This window comes from Eucalyptus grandis, chromosome 8, assembly GCF_016545825.1.
Source record: "Eucalyptus grandis isolate ANBG69807.140 chromosome 8, ASM1654582v1, whole genome shotgun sequence".
NCBI classification, from domain to species: Eukaryota; Viridiplantae; Streptophyta; class Magnoliopsida; order Myrtales; family Myrtaceae; genus Eucalyptus; species Eucalyptus grandis.
In genome coordinates, this window is record NC_052619.1 from 32,922,834 (window position 1) to 32,935,630 (window position 12,797).

At 40.3% G+C, this 12,797-nt stretch overlaps 1 pseudogene; it reads left to right on the forward strand.

Moving 5' to 3' along the window:
- The first annotated feature begins 544 nt into the window (after positions 1 to 544).
- On the forward strand, positions 545 to 5,370 carry LOC120286784 (annotated as a pseudogene).
- The last annotated feature ends 7,427 nt before the right edge of the window (positions 5,371 to 12,797 follow it).

The following is a 12,797-nucleotide window of genomic DNA, read 5'->3' on the forward strand; positions in this document are numbered from 1 at the left end:
GGATACAACCAAGGTAGTTGCCGAACTCCGTTTGCTTTTTCTGCCGGATGGACCTTCTGTTTTATACGAACAAAACTACTAAAGATCAAACCGAATCATCAAGTGATAACCTTGCCATATGTTAATGAAACTGTCGTCCTGCGGCCTCAAGTGCATTTTCGCAAAGATTCTTATTCCTTTAGCATGTCTGATATCCCTCGCTTTGGAATGGGTCAAATCAAGAAATGAGCTTTTCCAACGTTAAAAGCTTAAACTGATGGAATGAGAATAAGCAAAACCACCACCTGCTAGAACCAAAGAAACATAGATGCTGCCGGCTTAAATCGATGACGCAGTGTCCGATTCGTACCAGTCTCGCGAGAGACGTGTGTTCACTGAGAGACAAATGCAGGGTGGCTGTTTTTCTTTCGAGTCCCGTTAGTAATATAAATTCAGTGAACATATGGAATCCTGATGCAGTACTGAACGGAAGCTGGCTTGTGCTAAATGTCGAAGGGGTGAACCGAAACACCTGAGCCTGAGGATTTTACTGGGGATTTAGATAATGGGACGTGAAGGTGGTCTCTTCCGATACGCCGATGGTGTCGACAAGTTGTTGGTTTTGCTAGGAATGGCAGGTAGCGTAGGAGATGGGCTGATGACACCGCTGACAATGCTCGTTCTAAGCGATGTCATCAACAAGTATGGAGGTGCTGGTCTAACGGTGCCTTCGAGAAAGCGACGGTGGATGAGGTATGTTCCATTGAGTAAACAAGCTCGGTACCCTTCTCCAATCTTCTAATGCAGTTGCTTCGTGACAGCATTAAATTGCGTAAAATATATTCTCTGGTTCAAGCAAAGTTTGCAAAATGTCGACTTGTTACCGAGAACAATCGGCTTAATGCAGCTAGAAGTTACATCTTTGACATTTTGTGTGAGATTAGTTATCAGATATGCATTTTCAGCTGCTTGTTACATGGACATTTCAAGCTTTTACTGACGATTCGGCTGCTTATTACATGGACAGCACGCGCTGAGACTATTCTATGTCGCAATTGGAGTTGGTGCGTCTGCTTTTATCGGTACGTGACTTACCTAAAATTTAAATCTTTGGTGAAGTATCTACAAATCGGTTTGGCCAAATACGTAATGTTTAACAATAGGGAAGTGTATGCATCATGAGATCATGGCAACGTATGGGTGACGCAAATGTGATTTGTCATCGAGATGATGTTTCGACGCACCTGTTTCCCTTTTTTTGACAGAGGGAATTTGTTGGACAAGGACCGCAGAAAGACAAACTTCTCGCATCCGAGTCGAGTACCTGAAATCAATCCTAAGACAGGAAGTTGGTTTTTTGACAGGCAAGATGCTTCTTCTGCGACATTTCGAGTAGTGTCGACCATATCTTCAGATGCACATTTGATCCAAGATGTCATAGCCGAGAAAGTAATTCCGACTTCTATTGTGTATGCATAATCTCTGACTCTTCTCCTTATAGCATTGATCTCACTCTCACTTCCGAACTCTTTTGCAGATCCCAAACTGCCTGGTCAACCTCTCGGCTTTCGTTTTCACGTTTTTGGTCGCCTTGAAACTTTCATGGCGACTAGCCCTTGCCGCTCTTCCATTTTCTATCATGTTCGTGATACCCAGTATCGGATTTGGGAAGCTACTAATGAACCTGGGGATGGAAATCAAAGAGTCCTATGCCATCGCAGGCGGCATCGCTGAACAAGCGATCTCGTCCATCCGGACTGTGTATTCCTATGCCGCGGAGCGTCAGACACTAGTTCGGTTCAGCCACGCGCAGCAGAGTACTCTGGAGCTTGGTATAAAGCAAGGCTTTGTGAAGGGCTTGATGTTAGGGAGCATGGGAATGATTTTCGCTGCTTGGGCATTTCAGGCTTGGGTCGGTAGCATTCTTGTCACTGAGAGAGGAGAAGAAGGTGGCCCCGTTTTCGTCGCCGGAATCTGCATCATCACAGGAGGAGTGTAAGTTTCTTCTCATCTGATTGTTAATCTTCTCAGCCTATATGATGAGTTCGGCATTCTTTTCACGTTGCCACTCAATTCAGTTTATGTAGTAGAACTAGAACAGTAGAACTCAAGTAACTACCAGGATGTGGTTGAACTGATGTGCAAGCAAGCGGTTATGCCATTCAAATGATGTTTAGTGCGTCAAAAGAAATATGGATGTCTGTGTAATTGCGCCAGAGACTGTTACGCTCCGAAGAAAAGTTTTGCAAACGAATGAACCTATCCATGCTTCGAAAACAGTTCGGTTTTTTTAATCTCACGAGTCACAACCGGTTGCTTGCAAAACCCAGGTCATTCATGAACATGCTCCCCAATCTCTCTTCTATTGCCGACGCCATAGATGCTGCAGGTCGAATCTTCAAAATGATTGATCAGGTTCCTCATATCGACTCCAAAGAGAAGAAGGAAAAGCTATAGCCAATTTTAGAGGAGAAATAGAATTTAGAGGAGTCGACTTCAGCTACCCATCGAGGCCGGATAGTCTAGTCCTAGACGGGTTTCATCTAAGAATACGAGCTGGCATGACGGTAGGTTTGGTTGGGGGCAGCGGTTCAGGCAAGTCCACTGTGATCTCTTTGTTGGAGCGGTTCTATGATCCGATCTGTGGAGACATTCTGCTTGACGGATACAACATAAAGAATCTGCAGCTCATGTGGTTGAGGTCCCAGATGGGTCTGGTTAATCAAGAGCCTGTTCTCTTTGCTACATCAATCAAGGAAAATATCATTTTCGGCAAAGAAGGGGCATCAATGGAAGCTATCACAAAGGTGGCTAAGGCTGCAAATGCTCATGATTTCATTTCGAAATTGCCGGATGGATATGATACTCAGGTACCACAGAACTCTTGCCTTCTCATTTCCTCTCAAATTCTATGTCTTGATGAAGATAGATATTCTGGGAATGTTAAGGAATCACCAGAGTTTTTCTTTGGGCTTTCAGGTTGGACAATTCGGAGTGCAGTTGTCCGGTGGACAAAAGCAACGGATTGCAATCGCAAGAGCTCTCATCAGAGACCCGAAAATCCTTCTACTTGATGAGGCCACAAGCGCATTGGATGCGCAATCAGAAAGAATAGTACAGGAAGCCCTGGACAATGCCTTGGTCGGAAGGACGACGATCATAGTTGCTCATCACCTCTCAACAATCCGTAGGGCTGATTTGATAGCAGTCATTCAATCGGGAAAGGTCGTAGAGTCGGGTTCTCATGATGATCTGATCAATATGAATAAAGGTGGAGGGGCATCTACGGGAAGATGGTGCAGCTACAAGAAGTGGCAACTGAAAACGAAGTGCCTCCTAGTCCATTCTTTCAGACAGAGAATGCATATCATGGTACAACAACGACATACCAAAGTCCCCGAACACCGAACCAGGCAAGGCTGAGCTGGCCAAAAAGCCCCACCTCCATCTATAGCTCGGTGTTTTCCATCAGTGTGCCGCCCTCCTTCCAAATGGATTCATGGGATGATTACAATGGTAGCGACTCAGCAAAACATCCTCATCCTCGGTCTTCTCACTGGCAGTTGCTCAAGATGAATGCGCCGGAGTGGAGACAAGCAATACTAGGATGCTTAGGGGCTGCTGGCTTCGGAGCAATTCAGGCGGTTCATGCTTATTGTTTGGGAACCATCGTCTCCGTTTACTTCTTGGGAGATAATGCCGCCATCAAGTCCAAAACCAGGATCTTTTGCTTCATCTTCCTAGGCCTTGCGGTTCTCAGCCTAATAGCCAACGTTGTTCAGCATCACAACTTTGCTATCGTGGGCGAGCGGTTGACTAAGAGGGTGCGGGAGCAGATGCTAGAGAAAGTCCTCACTTTTGAGATCGGTTGGTTTGATCGAGATGAGAACACGAGCGCAGCCATATGCGCACGGCTAGCAACTGATGCGCACTTTGTACGTTCCCTCATTGCTGACCGCGTGTCCTTATTAGTGCTAGTCATTGTCAGCGCCATGGTGGCCTTTGTGCTCGGATTGGTGATCTCCTGGCGAGTTGCGATTGTGATGATCGCTATGCAGCCTCTTATCATAGTTTCCTTCTACTCGAGGAGGGTGTTGATGAAGGGATTGTCCGAACGAGCTCGGAAAGTGCAGACCGAAGGATGCCAGCTGGCCAGTGAAGCCACCGTGAACCACAGGACTATCACTGCCTTTTCCGCTCAGCGTCGAATCCTCCATCTCTTCCAAGACACGCTCAAAGGTCCAAGAAGAGAAAGCATCAGGCAATCGTGGTTTTCGGGCATTGGCTTGTTCAGTTGCCAATTCCTGACGACTGCCGCCATAGCTTTGACGTATTGGTACGGCGGGAAGCTAATGATCCAAGGGTTGGTCACGTCGAAGCACCTTTTCCAAGTTTTCTTCATATTAATGAGCATCGGCCATAAAATTGCGGATGCAGGAAGCATGACTTCCGATCTGGCCAAAGGCTGTGATGCCGTCAGATTGGTGTTTGCAATCCTAGATCGGGAAAGCGAGATCGAGCCGCAAAACCCTGAAGGAATCACAATGAGAAGGCCGATGAGAGGCCATATAGAATTGAAGAACATACGCTTCTCTTATCCAGCTAGGCCCGAGCTGATAATTTTCAAGGGTCTAAGCCTCGAAATCGAAGCCGGAAAGAGAATGGCGCTAGTTGGGCAGAGCGGGTCGGGCAAATCCACCATCATAGGATTGATCGAAAGATTTTACGACCCTCTGAGCGGACATGTACTAATAGATGGAGAGGACGTCAAGAGCTATAAGCTGAGAGAGCTGAGGTCTCACATGGCTCTAGTAAGTCAGGAACCCACTCTTTTCGCAGGAAGTATTCACGAGAACATTGTCTATGGCAACGAGGAAGCCACTGAGATTGATGTCAAGAAGGCGGCTGCTCTTGCCAATGCTTCATAAAGTATGTATAAACCCTGTCCTATCTAGTATGACTCAAAAAGCATGACTATGTGGTGGTTTCTGATTTCTGAGAATCCGATTTTCTCATTTCAGTTCAATGAAGGACGGGTACAACACATACTGCGGGGCTAGAGGAGTGCAGCTATCCGGAGGGCAGAAGCAGAGGATTGCGCTTGCTCGAGCGATATTGAAAAACCCGGCGATCCTCCTGTTGGATGAGGCGACAAGTGCCCTCGACAGCATCTTGGAGAATCTAGTCCAGGAATCATTGGAGAAGTTGATGGTTGGCCGAACATGTGTGGTTGTGGCTCACCGGCTGTCCACGATACAGGGCTCGGATTCGATAGCCGTGATCAAGGATGGGAGGGTCGTGGAACGAGGCTCGCATGGGGATTTAACTGCCACAGGGCGTCGAGGGGCTTATTACTCTCTGATAAAAGCACAGGGCAATTACTCCACCTAGAGCGTTGAACAAAAGCATTGTGCAATAAGATGCTGTAAAATTGTATATCCTATAGTTTATACCTGACTTTTGAAGGGGAAATATTAGGATCTGAAGGCCTTATATCGAGCTAAGTTCTACGGACAAAAAGATCTCGTCCTTTTCAAAAGATTTTCTCTGAGAAAGCCCAGACAGACGTTCATGTTTCTTCTTCGATTTCACAATCTAGACAATCAGTATGGTGCTTACTATGTTTAGATTCTCTAAGTTAAGTCTATAGCTCCTCTTAACAGCACCGGACAAGCTGATTGTTTCCCACATATTAACATTGTCCTGAAGCTATTTACTAAGGATCTAGTGCATGATCTCTTGTAAAGTTATATTCATGCATGTCCGGGTGAACAAAATTAGTAGGACGCTATGAAAACAGCCGGGAGCTTTAAAAATTCCTTCCAAGTTTACCGCCCGGAACTTCTCCTCAAACCTGTCGCTCTGCATCACGATGGACTTGCCCTTGCGAAACTGATATGAAGGATCTCCCATTTGTAACAAATGCTTGTTGCCATAAAACAGCAAGTATCCGCGGAAGTCATTGACTCCATGAAGAATGTTCTACGAAAACAGGCAAGATAATCACAATTCACAACGGCGCATAAAAGGATTGCCTTGGATTGATTCGGCGTAGATATCACAATGTTCAGCATTTGGTGCTTGGATCATCTGAGAGATCTGCCCAGAAATTGGTCAGTTAGCATCAATTTCATTGCCATTCACGGACTCGGTGTCTATGAAATATTATATGCCACCAAACAATGAATACTACAACTATAAAGTTGAGGCCTACATACAAAGGCACCATGAAGGGGAGATCGCCAAGGAAGAGTCTGTTAATATAATGTTCTGATGTGAGATTTCTCTAACACAACTCACACGTACATCCTAACACGGTATAATACATATCATAATCCTTGCATTACATTCTTCCTTTCTTCCATCAAATGAATATATGCAACAAAAGATTTTGACCATACATTAATTCTGCAATTACCATTCATTGGCTGCTCAATTGTTTTATGATTGGCAATCACTTTGTCTCTACATGCTATTCCTGTGTATGGCACAAAGTAGTCAAAACCAAAAAATTGGTAAAGAAAGGGGACCATATGTCATTCATCAATGGCTGCGCATTGGCTGGACCGGTTCCTTAAGAAGGAACCCTAAAAGACCAAGAAAGGCGAATCTTAATAAAGTTATCCAGTAAGTCCTCAGCTAGGGTATTGGCCGGCCCTTGTTTGAAATCTACGACCATCTTGGCCAAAGTCATTGTAGAACATGAGACGGAGAAACCGCTCAAGTTCAAAGTTTACAAGACAAGGGAAATTAGAAAACCATAGCTGAGAAGATATAGCCAAAAGTCCGAGAGAATCAGAAAGCCCTGAGTAGGCCGATTTTGCAAATGAGCTTATCCCGCTTGTGTCAAATAACAAATGAATAACGTCCTTCAATGGTGCTGTCAACCTATTTGGTTCAGGCACTGGGCCAATTCTTATTGCTCGAGCTGACCAATATACTGTAGCCGCTAAATTGGTTTTTTCATTTACCAATAATATTATGGAAAATGAAGCTTGTATTCTTGCTTTTCAAGTTGCCATTGACACGAAGTTTGAAGATTATAAGCCTTTGGCAATTCAACACTCATTATCCTTCAAACTGAAAGCGAATGACAAATTCGAGATAATATCAACAAAATATTCTATATTATAATTGATATATATATATATATTAATGTCATTAGTACATTTGTTATGAACAAATTAATTAGTGATATTATTGTTATAATATCTTGACAACTATAAGGGTTGCATTTTTTCCACTCATTATTTAGTTTAAATACTCCATTTTTTCGTTTTATGACCTTACTATTTCTTATGGAGCCCACCACTTTTATTTATTTATTTATTTTTGCTCAAACCCACCACTTTTATTACAACTCTACAAAAGTAACTCTTTTTATTTTGTTTCTTTTTTTTTTTCTCATGGGTACCACTTTCCATTTTCTTCTTTCTTTCCACGCCTATCTCGAGAAAGTTCTCAGCTCTGACAAATTGTCTCTCGTCTCTCTTACGGTCCGTCCTTATATTCCACGCCTCCCTACTCCTCAAGTCACATGGCATCAAGACAAGGTTGGCTTGCATTCACACTAACAAATATTGCATTCACAAAGACAATGTAAAATAACAAATGAACAATGTCCTTCAATGGTGCTATCAACCTATTTGGTTCAGGCACCGGGCCATTTCTTATCGCTCGAACTAACCAATATACTATAGCCGCTAAATTGGTATTTTCATTTACCAATAATATTATGGAATATGAAGCTCGGATTCTTGCTTTTCAAGTTATCATTGACACGAAAGTTTGAAGATTACAAGCTTTCGGCGATTCAACACTCATTATCTTTCAAACGAAGGCAAATGACAAATTCGAGATAATACCAACAAAATATTCTATATTATAATTGATATATATGATTAATTAATGGAACAAATTAATTAGTGATATTATTGTTATAATATCTTGACAAACTATAAGGGTTGTGTTTTTTTCACTCATTATTTAGTTTAAACACTCCATTTTTTGGACTTTACCCAAAAAAAAAAAAAAAAAAAACACTCCATTTTTTGGTCTTATGACCTTACTATTTCTTATGGAGCCCACCACTTCTATTACGACTCTACAAAAGTAACCTCTTCTTTTGTTTGGTTAATTCTTTTTATTTTGTTTCTTCTTTTTTTCTGCTTATGGGTACCGCTTTCCATTTTCTTCTTTCTTTCCACGCACGCCTATCTCAGTTCTCGGCTCTGACAAATTGTCTCTCTTGTCTCTCTTGTCTCTCTTACGGTCCGTCCTTATATTCCACGCAGCCCTACTCCTCAAGTCACATGGCATCAAGACAAGGTTGGCTTGCATTCACACTAATAAATATTTGCATTCACAAAGACAATGTAAAATACGTTGGCGACCCCAACAAGCCCCACGAAAAGATCACCTCCTTATTGTCACTGTCCGCAGATCGATCACTTCGAGCTATTAAGTTCTCAAGACGGATGTCCATCCTCCACATTGTCAGCTTGTCTTGAGATAATGAGTTGGACATGTTTGGTGAGTTCTGAAGCCAAAACGTTTACATCAACTATGTGGGTCCTCATCCCCCGCCATGGTAGACAACCAACTGATGAGGGAGTCGACATTGTGGAGCACATCCTTAAATTCTGAACAAGACGCTTGGAGGGCATACAAAATTTGAATCATTTTTGTAGAGTAGTAGCAAAAGTGATGGGCCCATAGTGAATAGTATGGTCAAAATACACGAAAAGAAAAAAAGAAAAAGAAAGAGTGTCTAAGTCAAATGAGGAGTGAAAAAAGTGCGATCCAACTGTAAGTATGAATTGCGTGAATCATAATAATATCCGTGGTATATTATTAAGTGTTCAATTGAACTTTATATGTGATTAATCGAAATTTTGTGATGAAATATAACATTTGTAATAATATTATAACTCTCCCAATTGCTAATTAGTTTCCTTGATTCATATTATTCCCATTGAATTGGACAGTTTTCATATGGTAATGAACAGTTAATATTATTATCTTGATATTATAATTAATAAGTTATTAATATCTTTGTTATTTTCTTATTACAATGTAAACCGAAAAAAAGCAATAGCAATTCGATACGAATCATACTATGTAATAGCTACAACAACTCCACATTACATAAGTAATAATTATTTTAATACAATTTATACTAAACGAGCGGCAAAGGGAGGAAAAAAGTAATGACCTGATCTTCAAAAATCCTTATTTCTCTCGCGGATGTATCGTATTTTAGATCATTATCATTAAGAGTCTTGTCGTTTCACTTTGTAAATTAATCTCATGAATTGGTTTTGCAGCAAGATTTGTCGAATTGTGATATCCCATGTCGCTTAAATTCGAAATTTTAGTATATTTCACGTTTTTGTAAGATCTCTTCGACTAATCAAGATGATATCTAAAAGGGAAAAAGTCACAAAAACTCTCAACTATCCTTGTGATGACATATTAATCATAATTTTTTTATAATATAAAAATCCCAAATTATGCCACCGTGGCATATTTTTCATAAACTTTTTCTTCTTGCACCTATGTGACAATATTCTGTCAGATGATTTTTTTTTTGTCAAAATAAAGTTGTTTTTATTTCAATTAAAGCACTCGGACATCATGCCAATATTGTTTACTTTTCGAGCATGCTAGTAGACAAATTTATAATTGTTCTCATTGATAAGAATTTGACAGAGGGTTATCTTTTGATGTCACAGAAAAAAGTATAAGATAATTCTATCGTAGATGCATAATTTAGGATTTTTAACGGCATCTATCCCGTCAAAGGTGGGAAAAAATTGCTTCCAACTTGTTGGCTAAAGATGATGCGGACCCATTTTCAAGATAACCCGAAATCGCCGGCGATGGGGATGGGATTCGTCTTCTTTATAACTTCAGGGGACAGAAAGTAAAGGAAAGGAAAGAAAAGACAATTTGTTACTTAAATGGACTATAGGTGGATAAGACAATGATGTACCGACGTTTGCCAGGATGGAGAAACACCACCACGCCATTTTCCTTTCCAGCGCCAGCCATCTTATCACACGCTTTTGGACCACCCGAAGTCGACCGCGAATTCAATTGATCTCTCCGTTTAATAATGTGAAAATCATGAATTATAGGCGCACCTCATTTGATATCCAACCAATTTAGATTGATTGAGTGGGCTCACACGTATGGAACATAATTATTATTTTTTGATTAATATCACAAAAAATCTCAAATTGATACGTTATGATAAATCTATCCTATATTAATTTTTGACCACTAAAAACTCTAAATTGATACACTTACAACAAATTTACTTTCCATGTTAGTTTAGTTAAGTTTTTACTATTAAATTTTATCATCAAATTATTGAATTAGATAATAAGTGACAGTTGACGGGTATACCAATTTGAAGTTTTACTCTCCGCTTGTTACATGCATATAAGTTTGTGATTTTTCGTGATATTAGTCGATTTAAAAGAAATTAATAGAAAGTAAATTTGTCACAAATATATATAAATTTAGAGTCTTTAGTGATTAAAAATAAATTTGGATAGATTTATCATAAATATACTAATTTAATATTTTTCGTGAATTTTCATGTTTATTTTGTTGTCTTTCTTTTTGTGACATTTATCCCTGTTTTTTCTCCCCTTGGTTGTTGCTAATGTAAAAACAAAGCCTAAAACCCGGTTTTCAGCATCTTCCGGTCCGCCCCCAGCTTTGCAAATTAAAAGCCCAAGTCGACTGGCACCAACTGGAGTGGGGCCCTTCGGAGAAAAAGCGCACCTCTCTCTCTCTCTTCTCCTTATCTTCATTGACATTACCGCGTTTCCGTATCATCTTTTTCCAATTTTGTAATGAGTGAAGTTGCCAACATTATCAGGACTCCAAAAAAAAAAAAAAAAAAAAATAGAAGCACTAAATCCTCGTCGGCCGCCGTTGGTGGGGCATTTCCAAGCAGCTTCAGGTCTCGAGAGGCCCTTGAGTCAAAATTCTATTTTTGGTAGTGCAATCTTAAAAGCCTTTTAGTACCAAATTGAGTTTTGAAATTACTCAAAAGTCGAGACAAGTCGTACCCGGCTCTCAACTTTAGAATTGCTATTTCTGGGCGCACGTTCGCCTTTCCCCCTTGCCTTCTTCGAGCGGCCACTCGACCCCTACCATCTTAGACGTGCCCAATGCTGGACTCCATGGAGGCGACTGCCGCCATGCCCACGAGCCCCCTTAGCCTCTGACTTCTCCCCGGGACTGCCTCATTTTCTTATCATTTTCTAAATCTCATCATGGTCGAAATTGTCAAAATGCCCGGATTTCAAAAAGATGAACATAAGTTCTTCATCCTAGTAGCCCCTTTCATAGATATTTGACTTGTTTGCTCCCTGAGATAATCATTTATCACCTAACATTAGACGATTGACAATTAATCTTTGAGCGGCCCTATTTTCACCCTCATTTTGATTAAGACATTTCCCTTTTTTTTAATCAGTTAACTGAAAAATACCCCCCTTTTCTCTCTTCAGCTTAATCCATTATATTTTTTAACAAGTTCAAGAGTCGAGTTCGAAGAAGTTATCATAACTTGCTCCAACATTAAAGAAAAAAAGAGTTGACTCACCAATTTATTATCCATGTGTCAAAGCAAATTTGTGGGCGTTCTTGCGTAAACCGGTATATTTAGATCAAGTTTGAGATGATACATGAAAATCATACAAAATTAATCGATTGGGTGATCTGATCATTGACCGGAAAAGTGCTAAAAAACCCTCCTTCACCTAATCCTCTAAACCAGATCTTGCCTTATTTTTTTGACTACCATGTTCATACACATAAAATTATTAAGGGAGAGTACATGACATGATTTAAGATGATCACTAAAATTCAACAGCTGCTTGCCTAATTCAACGTCTCGTCAGGGAACGCACTGAGCTAGCCAACTCCAGATCCCCTAGTTCGTCCTTTTGACAACCTTGGATGCATCGTCCGTCCCAACAAATCATGTCTCGCTTCTCTTTTTTATCCTCCTGTCATCTTACAACGCGTCACTTTTCATGTCCTCTCTCTTCCCACTTGCAGGAATATGGTAATTATTGATAATCTCTTTTTCTTATTTTTATCTTGGTACGACAATCTTAGGATAAATTTGGTCTAATTTTGACGTGCTAGACTCTAACTCTACCTTCCCAATTAAATCAAAGGCACACCATACACGTTGGGATTGAGATTTACAAGAAATCACTAGGAGTAAACATTGTTCGGAATAGAACCCAAAACTTGATAATTGGATTGGTGAGAACTTATCCAAGTCTAGGTTTTAAGATATGTAAGGTAAGTTTTAGATTTCAAAATTGATAAACTCATTTCAATGGATAGATTCTAAATTCTAAATTGATGGAACTTGGAATAAGTTTATATGTTTCTATTGATCTATTTCTTCGTGCAATCTTGTAATATTTTATGATGCTCGATGATGAATATATAATCTAGCTTGAGTTTTCATTTTATAATTGAGATTTTTATTTTGTTAATATTTCATATATTTCATGCGTCTAAATATAAGTTACGGTTAGTGAATTGTGACACAAGTAGTAGTCATTAAATTTGATAATTCATTATAATCATTTAATTAATAATATAGAAGCTTTGCATCCTCGTCAGCCGCCATTGGCGCGGCAATGTTTCCAAGCAGCTTCAGGTCAAAATTCTATTTGTAGTAATGCAGTTTCAAGAGCCTTTAGTATAAAATTGAGTTTTGAAATACTCAAAGGTCGAGGCAAGTCTTATCAGGGTTTGAGCTTTTGAAATGTTATTTC